We start from the raw sequence: 10645 nt of genomic DNA on the forward strand, positions 1-10645 counted from the left end.
CTACCTCAATTTCCTTGGACGAGATGATGTGCCCAAGGACAATTCCCTTATGAACCATGAAATGACACTTTATCTAATTCAGTACCAAGTTCTTTTCCTCACATCGCTTTAGCACATTTTTCAAATTTTCTAAGCATTTGCTGAAGGATGGACCAAAGACCAAGAAGTCGTCCATGAAGACCTCTAGATATTGCCCCACATGTTAGAAAAAATACTCATCATACATCAATGAAAAGTAGCGGGGGCATTACATAATCCTAATGGCATCCTTCGATAAACAAATGTGCCAAAAGGACATGTGAACGTGGTCTTTTCCTGATCTTTAGGGGCTATCTCTATCTGGTTGTAGCCTGAATACCCATCAAGGAAACAATAATAAGAGTGACCAGCTAGCCTTTCCAAGATTTGATCAATGAAGGGCAAAGGGAAGTGGTCCTTCCTTGTGACAGTATTCAACTTCTTGTAGTCAATGCACATTCTCTAACCAGTAGTAACTCTGGTTGGCACGAGTTCATTATTGGCATTGGCTAAGATGGTGATTCCAGACTTATGGGAAAATTCTAAGGGTGTCCGTCTTATGGTATGGGAAAATTTTCTTTATGAGCTCCCTTTTTTTTCTTTTTTTTAAACACACACACACCCACCCCACACACTCACGCTAGTGGAATTTCACCACCTATGGGTACTCGAACCCTTGACCGAGTGTTGAAACTCCTGAGAGTCTACCACCCGAGCAAGAGTAAGGACCTCTTTATGAGATCCCTTGTCATGTTATTCCATCTACCAATAGATTAAGGACATAGTGAATGCAACCACGTCTTAGCTTTTTCTTTCAAAGGAAAAGGAAATAATTTCAGTCTGACCATGTCATCGGACACGTTTGGAAAGTATAGAGTGGCTATAATCTCGTCAAACTCTTTCAAATATAAGTATGGATTTTCATACTCAAGCCCATAAAATTTTGGAAGGAGTTAGATCACCCCTGACTTCATATCCATGTGTTCCGTATTTTTTGGAAAAACCATGCATGAGGGTGTACTCACCCCCGCCAATTGTAAATATCTCACAAAGTACGAGGTGAGGGTGTTTGATGCACCTCGTTCTCATCTAGGACTTTCTCAACCCTAGGTTGAGGTTGTCTTCCCGGTTGGTTAACTGGTTGATTTGCAGTCATCACTTCAATTAATTCTGAGGATCTCGAGGGGTGTCTAATCCTATGATGGATAGATAACCCCTCAACCAAACCTCCTTCACTCAAAAGGCGTCGAGTGTTATCACGAACCCACTTGGGCATGAAACACTCTCAACCCTCAATTTCAGATTCTAACCTAAACTTAAAACAGAGAGGAAAATAGAAATCTAGAAATAGAAAAAGAGAGGGAATTCGAAAGAAGTTACCAAATTAGGAGTTCCTAATTAAAATCCTACAAAACAAAACAAAACAACTTAGTTTCTAAAAATAGAAATTCTAAAATTAGAAAGTTTCTAAAAATAAATTAGGAAAGTAAACTAGTTTCTAAAAATAGAAAATAGGAAGTTTCTAAAAACTAATTAGGAAAATTCTAAACCTAGAATTAAAAAGTAAGTTAGTTTCGAAAAATAAAAGAAATCCTAGAATTAGAAAGATTCTAAAAACAGAAAACAAACCCTAATCCTAAAAATAGAAAAATAGAAAAACCATATCTTGACCTAATTCCAAAACTAGTTAATCTCAGAAAAATGCAATCGTTAACCCCTGGCAATGGCGCCAAAAACTTGTTCACAACCCTAAGTGTAGGGTCGCAATGTAGTAATAATCTCGGTAAGACTGAGGTCGAATCCACAGGGACTAATCTCGTGAGTATTCTAAAAGCAACTAGAACTAGAATTATAAGAAGATGTATATCTAAATCTGGAATATTTGAAAGTAATTGTGAGAAATTTAATCAAAAACTTAAGAAATTCAAAGGTGGGAGAAACTAGGGTTTTCAAGGATCCACTTGTAGAGATTAGGGAGATTTATGCTTGATTCAAGTCACACAATTGGAATCAGAGTCCTATCCTATCTAATTGGAAGATATCTCAGTAAAATCAAATCTGAACTTCCTTTGACCTAATTTTCAATGGAAAAGCAGTGCGAGAACTAGAAGTGATTCCATCACAAAACCATGCCCATGAGACAATGGCTCACAAAAGGATTTACCAATCCCACAATCAATCCGAGAGAATTGTGAAAGTTAGGAGGATTCCATCATCCAACCATGCCCAAGAGATGATGGTGAACAACAGGATTTCGTAGATTCACAATCCCAAAACATGAAAAGAACATACTCAAAGCTATCACAAATCCATTGTAATTTGAGTCACAACAAACCATTAAAAACTGAAAGAATTCCTTATAATCAAACTAGAATCAAAGTAAGTTCATCATAAACATGAATCAGAGCAATAGAAACATCCCATCATGCTACAAGCTTCACCTTTTAGCCCTACCTAAGAGGGTTAACCAACCATAGACATGATTGAACTAAAATCTCTTAAGAAAAGCATAAAAAACTGTAAGTGCTATGTTATAAATCTAGCACCCTATATTGTCAAATTTTGTTGTGCCAAACTAGTCCGGAGTGATTGACTTGTTTTGAGTGATTAAAAGTTCACCTTCGAGTTCAATAGATGGAAAGTTCACCTTCATTCAAAGATGAGCTTCGTGTCATCTACATCAACATCAACAGCTACGACAACTTCAAGTCAGTGTGCATGTTCAACTACTAGAACAAGTTTCAGATCACGTAGTACAAGTATTGACCTCAAGTTCAAGTACACAAGCTCAAGCTCAAGTACACAACCTCAAGGCTTAAGTCCACGAGCTCAAGTTCAAGTATACGAGGTCAAGCTTCATGTTCTTCAAAGTTAACTATCTATTGAAGCGACTGATGTTAAAAGTTTTATGCTCACATTTAAGGTATACATGACCCTAGAAAGACCTTAGGTTTGGGTCATTAATGTTACATATTTAATTTGGGTCATAGTACTTACTTTAGGCTTTGCTTCGATTATTCCTAGTCATTGTTCAACTAGTCCAGGCACTAGCTCAACCTGTCTAGGATTTTTTCTCGACCAGTCTAGGATTTTACTCAAAAATTCATAGAAGTTTGTTAGGTCTACAACCAGTCGAGTACCCTGCTCGACTGGTCGTGGAGTCTAGCTCGATCAGTTGAGCAAGGCTCAACATGAACTCTAGTAATGCAATTTTGACCCACTCGACTAGTCATGTACTATGCTCGACCAGTCTTGCAGGCCACTCAACTAGTAGAGGGTCTGTTTTATCCGATTGCGCTAGAAAATTTAAAAATTGGTTCTGCCAAGACCAATCGAGCCGAACCTTAGACCAGTCGAGGGAACCGTATTACAGCCTATAAATAGAGGACATTTCTTAGATTTCTTCATCAATTCCAAGCCAATTCAAGCCACCACTCTGAGAGATTAGTCCTCACTATTGTAAAGCTATTGTAAGGTATTTAAAATTATTTAATGTAGCTTTTTGGTTTCTTTATTTTGTCATCTCTTGTTATTCCATTCTACTTGATATAAAGGGAATTTTTCTTTAACCCTTTTTGAGATCCAAGAAATTAAATCCAAGTAGCCAAAGGTTAGATTTAATTTAAAATACATCTAGACCTAGAACCCCTTCATTTGTGAGATTAAACATTGAACATCCTCATCTACAAAGAAGCATTTCTACTAGCTACATTGAAGAACATTCTTTAGATAAGTATTGTTTTCAGTTTTCTGTATTTGGTTTGAGAGATTCAAGAAGAAAAATCTCCATTTGTCATTTTGACTCAGATCAGCCAAGGAAATCTCAGCGTGGTGTTTTTTTTATTGTGTAAGCCCAATTAAAAAACACATCTATAAAGGTTTTAAGGTGAACCTTGGAAAACCTTCTTTCTTAGTGAAAGCCAATACCGCGTGGGTTGTGGCTGTTTGTGAACAGTTGGTGTACACATCGAACCACTATAATTCTTGGTGTTGTGGTGGATGTTGTATCTGGTTTATGTGTGTGAATGCTTGTATTTATTTTATGCATTTGTGGTGAATGTTGTAATAGCCAGATTTATTTCTTTTGCCTCTATATAGGTTTGAGGGTTTTATACTTATCGAAGTTCTAAAAATCAGGTTGTCCTACCATAAACCTTGGTTTTTAGTGTAAGGTTGTCCATAGAACAATGTGTGTATCAACCTCTCAAGACTTATGCATTTGAGGTTGCTATTAATTTCTACTATTTAAGTTTATTTTTCATATTTAATTTTTATTTGGCATAGTCCTGTTCACAACCCCCCCCCCCCCCCCCCCCCCTCTAGGACTTAGAGCTTGTCCTTTTTAAGTGGTATCGAGCCAGTGCTAATGCCAAAGGTTTAAATGCAATCACTTGTGCACTATCATTTGATGAGTTCAAAAGAATTATATCTTGTAATACTGCAAAACAAGCTTAGGATATCCTAGAAATGAAACATGAGGATACGACTATTATCAAAAAGTCAAAAGTTCAGATCCTCACCACTCAGTTTGAGGAAATACGTATGGAAGAAAATGAATCATTCATGGACTTCTATACAAAACTGACTGACATAATCAACTCTATGTGGGGTCTTGGAGATAGCATCCCAGAAATCAAAGTTTGTACTAAAATACTGTGATCACTTCTTGAGAGATTCAATTCCAACAGCCATTCAAGAACTTAGAGACACTGATAATATGAGGGTCGAAGAACTTGTTGGTTCACTTCATACCTAAGAGTTGAATTTCAAAGCTCCAAAAGGTAAGTCTATAGCCTTTAAATTATCCAACTGTATTTCTCAAGATAGTAATAATTTTGATTGTGAAAACTCAGAGGATGATATGGCCATATTAGCTTAAAAAAGTTCTATAAGATTTTTAAAAGTAAAAAGAGAGTTGATTTTCAAAAACCCTCTGAGAAGAAAAAAGGTAAAACTAAAAATTGAAAATCGCTAAAAGACAATCAGTGCTTTAACTGCCATGAATATGGGCATCTGGTAAATAAGTGTCCAAAAAGGGACAAACCAAAGAGAAAAGGCATGTTGGCCACATGGGATGAATCTACAAGTGAAGTCAAGGCCTTAATGACTCTAGCCAGAGTCACTTCCACAGATACTTGTGATACATCTGAATATGAAAATCTAAGGAGTGACCCTGAAAATGAAGATGATCTCCAGGATGCCTATAATGCCCTATACATGGAGAGTTGTAAGATTGCTATCAAGCTTAAACTTCAAAACGAAAAATTCCTAAAATTAAAAGAGGATTTTGAAAACATAGTTTTAGAAAAGTCGCATATTTTTGATTGTTTTGAAAAAGCTAAATGTGACTTCACTACTAAAAAAAGGGTCAAAGGATTCAGAGCATGTTAGTTTTTTGCTACGGATATAAACCTTAGCTATGGTTGCTACAGTTTTAATCCATAGCTAAAAATTTGATACACCATTAATAATTAATAGCGTTGTAAGGGGCTCTATGAGGCCTAAAAGAAACTATATGTTCTACCTAAGCCATTTATATATTTGCAAATATTATTTTAGAGGATAAAAAAAATTAGCTAGATTGAAGGCTCAAGTGGACCACACGGTAGGAAACATTGATATTAAATTACAGTTGCTTCTTATGGTATGGTCCACTTGGGCCTCCAATATACCTGAAATTTGGCGTCATAAACTAAAATAATTTAATAAAATTAATGCTTGGAATGGATAAACAAAATACATCATAGTGGGCCCCACGGAGCCCATATCAGGACTGTCCACGATCCTTCTCAAGAACCGACGTCCAAATTTGGGCACGCGCTTAAAATAGAGTCGTGCCCAAAACGGGGTTCTCTCTCTCTTCGTTCCCTAATCCCCTCTCTCTCTCTCTCTATTTCCCAATTCTCTCTCTCTCTCCCTCCCGATCTCAACTCCAACTCTCTCATTCTCCTCCCTTTCTCTCCAGTGCATCTCTGTTGTCTCTTTTATCTCTCTCCATTGTAGTAGCCGTGAAGCTCCTACCCGAAGAAACACATGCCATAAAGCTCCTCTCCATAGCTCTACGGTCCTTTCTACAAGCAGCTACGAGGCGCCAACCTTTCTTTCTCTCATTACATCTCTCACAAGATCTGGATGGGAATCGAGATCTGATCTTGTGATGTTCGATTAGGGTTCACTGATTTTGATAATTAATCTTGATACTGGTAATAGATTTTGGATTTTCTAGATCTATTCATTTGTATTAGATTCTCTTGTAGTAGATTCTCTTTTATCTTTGCAATTTCTTAAGTCTATGTTGATTTTTTCTTTTGTGAATTGGGTTTTACAGGTTAGTGATTTGGGGAATTTGATCAGATTGTATGCTCAATGGCACTTGCATTTGCTCCCTTACTATTCGTTTGATCAGTTCATATACAAGGTGGAACAAGTAGGTGCCACCAAGCATGTATAGGTAAGCCACTTCGAATGCTAGGTCTTGCACATCTTTGCTTTGTACACATGTTCTGTAAGCTCTGTTAGTTAGGATTTTACTCAGATCAACTTTCCTCTATTAAGGTATTATAAAGGAAGCTAGTACAGGGAAAGATGCATTGGACAGGCCATGTATCTTGGTCCAGAGGTCTAAGTTCTGTATTGAGCTGAAAAGGACAAAATCTTGGCTGATCTCTCTTCACTAAAATTGGGCCAGTCCACTCTTCGGCTCCTGTTTATTTAACTAGCTATATTTTTTAAATGATTAGTCACAGTTATACAGGCGCGATTGACTTCCTGTGTTTTTCTTAAGATATCAAGATTTATAGATCCTTAACTTAGGCATTATGACCATGAAAGCCTGTAAGCTGATTATTTTGATAGAGGTCAGCTGTTACAAATGATGTTATTTTGATAGAGAATGGTTGGTGTTTAGTTTTCGGTCAATGAAAATGTTCTTGTATTGATATTCCTGTTTCTACTCATTTGAAATGTTTCTGCTCATTTGAAAGATCATATGCATGGTAGCAAAGATCATATGCATGGTAGTAGTTTGTTTTTTGGCCAATGAAGATATTCTTGTATTGATGTTCTAGTATATGCATATGGTGAAGCAGGACCAATTTCTGCTCATTTGAAATTTCTTGCAAGAGATGGTATGCAACTATGTTAAGTTTCAGCTTCTTTGATATTTCCTGCAAGAGAAAGCTAACAACTATTGAGTGTGAAATGTTCTAATAAGCCAGGGGTTCTGGGTGGTCGATTTTGTATGAGTAAGGCCTTAATCTTCTAAGCTTTTGGTTCATTTGTTGTTTAGTTAGTTTGCTAGTAGGGCCAGTTTTTGTCATTCCTCGTGAAGTATGCAAGTTGTCTCCATCCTTGTTGGAGCCTTTCATGTGGTTTATTTGCTTCTTTGCCCAAGCTTCTTCAAGTTTTGTCTCTCTCAAATTTTTGTCGTTCAAGTTGGATTGGAGCTTGTCTTCCAGATGGATTAGAGCATCGGTTATAAGGTGTTCTTTTCTCGGAATATAGGATGGTAATTTTGGATTGGTAAAAATATTGACCAGGATTACAATGGTCCATATTTCAGATTGCATGATCTGGAATGAAACATGTAGTAGCGTTGGCAAAATTTGGTAAACATCATTGACAATAAAATGATGTCTTGCTTATTAATGCAATGCCTAAATTGAAACAACTCAATAATTTTTGTGGCAAATAATGTCTTGGTCCTATTGTTGTTCTAAATGTTATTTCAGCAACTCTTAAAGGATCTTCTGATCTAGTTAAGTGAGTTCTAGTTTTATGGGGTTCTGTTGAGTTGTTAAATGAGTTTGGGGATTAGCTACAACCTTTTGGAGGCCTATTGCTGTTCTAAATGTTATTTTAACAACTCTTAAAGGCAGTTCGTTGGTTTTGATGGAGACCTGTTTATGCCGTTTGGAGGCTATTTGAAGAGGAACATTTAATTTGACAAACATTGAGCTATATTTTGTAGGATGTGCAAGCATGTAGGAGAATTTGAATCGACTTTTTTGTCTGACCTTGAGGGAGGCCAATTGCCAATAAAAGACTCCCATGATGGTTTGGAAGGTAAAGTTGGAGGACAGCAATTTGAAAACTCTTCTTGGGACATTCAGTCATTTTTTGAGATTGACCATATCGATACTGTTAGCTTGCAAGATACTGCACATATTAGTTATAGTTTGAAAACACAACTAATCTATGTTAAGTTTCAGGTGAATTATGGATGAATTTAGATGGTGACCTCTCTCCCATATGTCTGAAAATCTTGACAATACTTTCCTCTTCCTCATAGCTGTAATGTTTTCATGTCTTTATTGCTTAACTACATTATATCATTTGTCTGAAATTTATATTCTCATGGCAAGCAGTTCTTGACATAGCATGTGTTGGTACAGGTCTTCATCCTCTTTACAGATTCTTCCTGCTAACTTTTTATTACTCTCTGCTGTGAGTCCTTGATCTCATTGAACTCTTTCACAATACTTACAATCAGAATTATGATTGGCAGATCATGGTTGACAGTTATGTGTTTCAAGATCCTTAGTAGATCGATTTAGGCTACTTATCATGGTTGGCAGATATTTTGCAGCTATTCTTTTTCATGTTTATGAAAGGTTTGTTATGACTTATGAACTATGTTTGAAGATTTCAGGCTGAATTGAGAAAACCACTCTTTTATATTAGATAAATGGCATTGATTCAATCATCCACTCAGCCAACACTTTATCCAATCCTTTTTCTCTTCTCATTATAGTGCCAAGTTCCCTACTTTGGTGGGCTAGGAATGTGATGTTGGGTTTGGTCCTAGGAGTGGCATTTTGTTTCCCTCTTGGTAATATTCCTATTCTCATCTATTTATATGAATGAATTAAAAGCTTACCGTTCGTTGCTTCCAAATGTAAATTGGCACTGCTATGTTAATTTACACAAATACAACTTTTGTATTTTTCATGGAAGATATTGTGTGCACATTGTATACTAGGAGGCTACACGTCTCTTGCCATCTGATAGTGTAAGTGCTATATTTGAAAGCCCCTTTATGTTGTCAAATTTGTGGTGCCAAAAACACTGTTTGTACTTTGTGAAATACATAAATACAAATGTTTGAGACACAGTATGGATGAAATGAGTCTTAGTGTATGGATGTTGACTACATTAGTGAAGCATAATGCTCAACTCGAGATATGTCAAGCCACGACATTGTCTCGCAAGATCGACTTTGAAAGACAAGACATGTTTACAAGTCAAGACTCGAGAATGTTCAACTGAATTTACAAGTTACAAGTTAAGATTCAAGATTGCATAATTGAAGCTTTTAAGGAAAAGATAAATCAAGATTTCAAGCTTCACTTTCTTTAAAGGTTACATGTCTTAAGGGTTCAATGTCCTTACTTCACTATTAAGGTATGTTTGACCATAGGTTGACCTTTAGAGTAGGTCATTTTGGATACATAATGCAAATGTTTTATATTTGGGAATCTGGTTTGCTCTAAGACTAGTCCTAGATCTTTCTCGACTAGTCCTAGCACTGCTTCGACTTGTCTAAGATTTTCCTGGACCTATCGTAAGTTTGTTGTAAAAATTCAGAATTTTTTGTTAAGCTTCGACCAGTTGTGGGATCTGTTCGACCAGTCGTATGAACAGTGTCGACTGTTCCTTTGACCAGTCATGAACCTACGACTCAAACTACCACGATGTATTTTGCTTGGCTTCGACTAGTCGTGATCAACCTAAGACCAGTGAAGGTGTCCTTTGACCAGTTGTAGACTACCTATGACCAGTCGTGAAACTGTCTTATCTTATCGCGCTCAAATTTTTAAATATCCGCTTGTTTTAAGACCAGTCGTAACAATCTCTGGACCAGTCAAAGATGTAATTTTCTCACCTATAAATAGAGCACGAATCTCTAAATATTGAGGACATCTGAAGTAATTGTAATCCGGCCTTCTGAGAGATAAGTTTGTGCTTCATTTTAAGCTAAGTGTGCATATTTAATATTCTTTTTCTTTAGCTTTTTAAATTGATTTTGTTTCTTATATTCCAATCTGATCTGAAAAGAGGAAGTGTTATTTTTCTTTTTCTGGAATCAAAATCAATTAAAGCTAGCCCATTTTTATTTAATTTAAAATCTATTAGAACCTAGAACCATTATAAAGTGAGTATTGGACATTGAACTTTGACATTCGAACCTCTACTTCGACTTAGTTCTTCCAGGCTGCTACAAAGGAGAAATCCAGGTATTTTACATTATTGTAATTTACATTTTATTTTTTGGCTTCTTTTGAGATTAAGCCAAAAAAATCTCATTGTGTTTGGTTATCTAAGGAGAGCCAAAAAACTTAGAAAGTGTGGGTTTTTAAATTGTGTAAGCCTAAGTTAAAAAGACACAACTGTAAAGGTTTTAGGTAAACCTGTGAAACCTATTTTGTTAGGGAACACTAATATCCCCTGTGTGAGGATATTAGGAGTGGAGTAGCATTCTGTGTGGCTGTTGTTTAACAGTTGGTGAACACACAGGTGAACCACTATAACTCCTTGTGTATTGTAGTTTGCATGTTTACTTAATTTCCTATCTTTTATCATTCAAGCTATGGAATGTATGTGTGGATGTGAATGTTGTAATATTTAC

General features: G+C 36.3%; 1 long non-coding RNA gene across 1 annotated transcript; it reads left to right on the plus strand.

Annotated features, from left to right (window-relative positions):
• Nucleotides 1-7649: 7649 nt before the first annotated feature.
• Nucleotides 7650-8971, plus strand: LOC131235082 (uncharacterized). The gene is made up of 3 exons (XR_009165925.1): nucleotides 7650-8082; nucleotides 8229-8630; nucleotides 8771-8971. It is a non-coding gene; the product is annotated as an uncharacterized LOC131235082 (long non-coding RNA).
• Nucleotides 8972-10645: the final 1674 nt, after the last annotated feature.

The sequence above is a fragment of the Magnolia sinica genome, chromosome 19 (assembly GCF_029962835.1).
Source record: "Magnolia sinica isolate HGM2019 chromosome 19, MsV1, whole genome shotgun sequence".
NCBI classification, from domain to species: domain Eukaryota; kingdom Viridiplantae; phylum Streptophyta; class Magnoliopsida; order Magnoliales; family Magnoliaceae; genus Magnolia; species Magnolia sinica.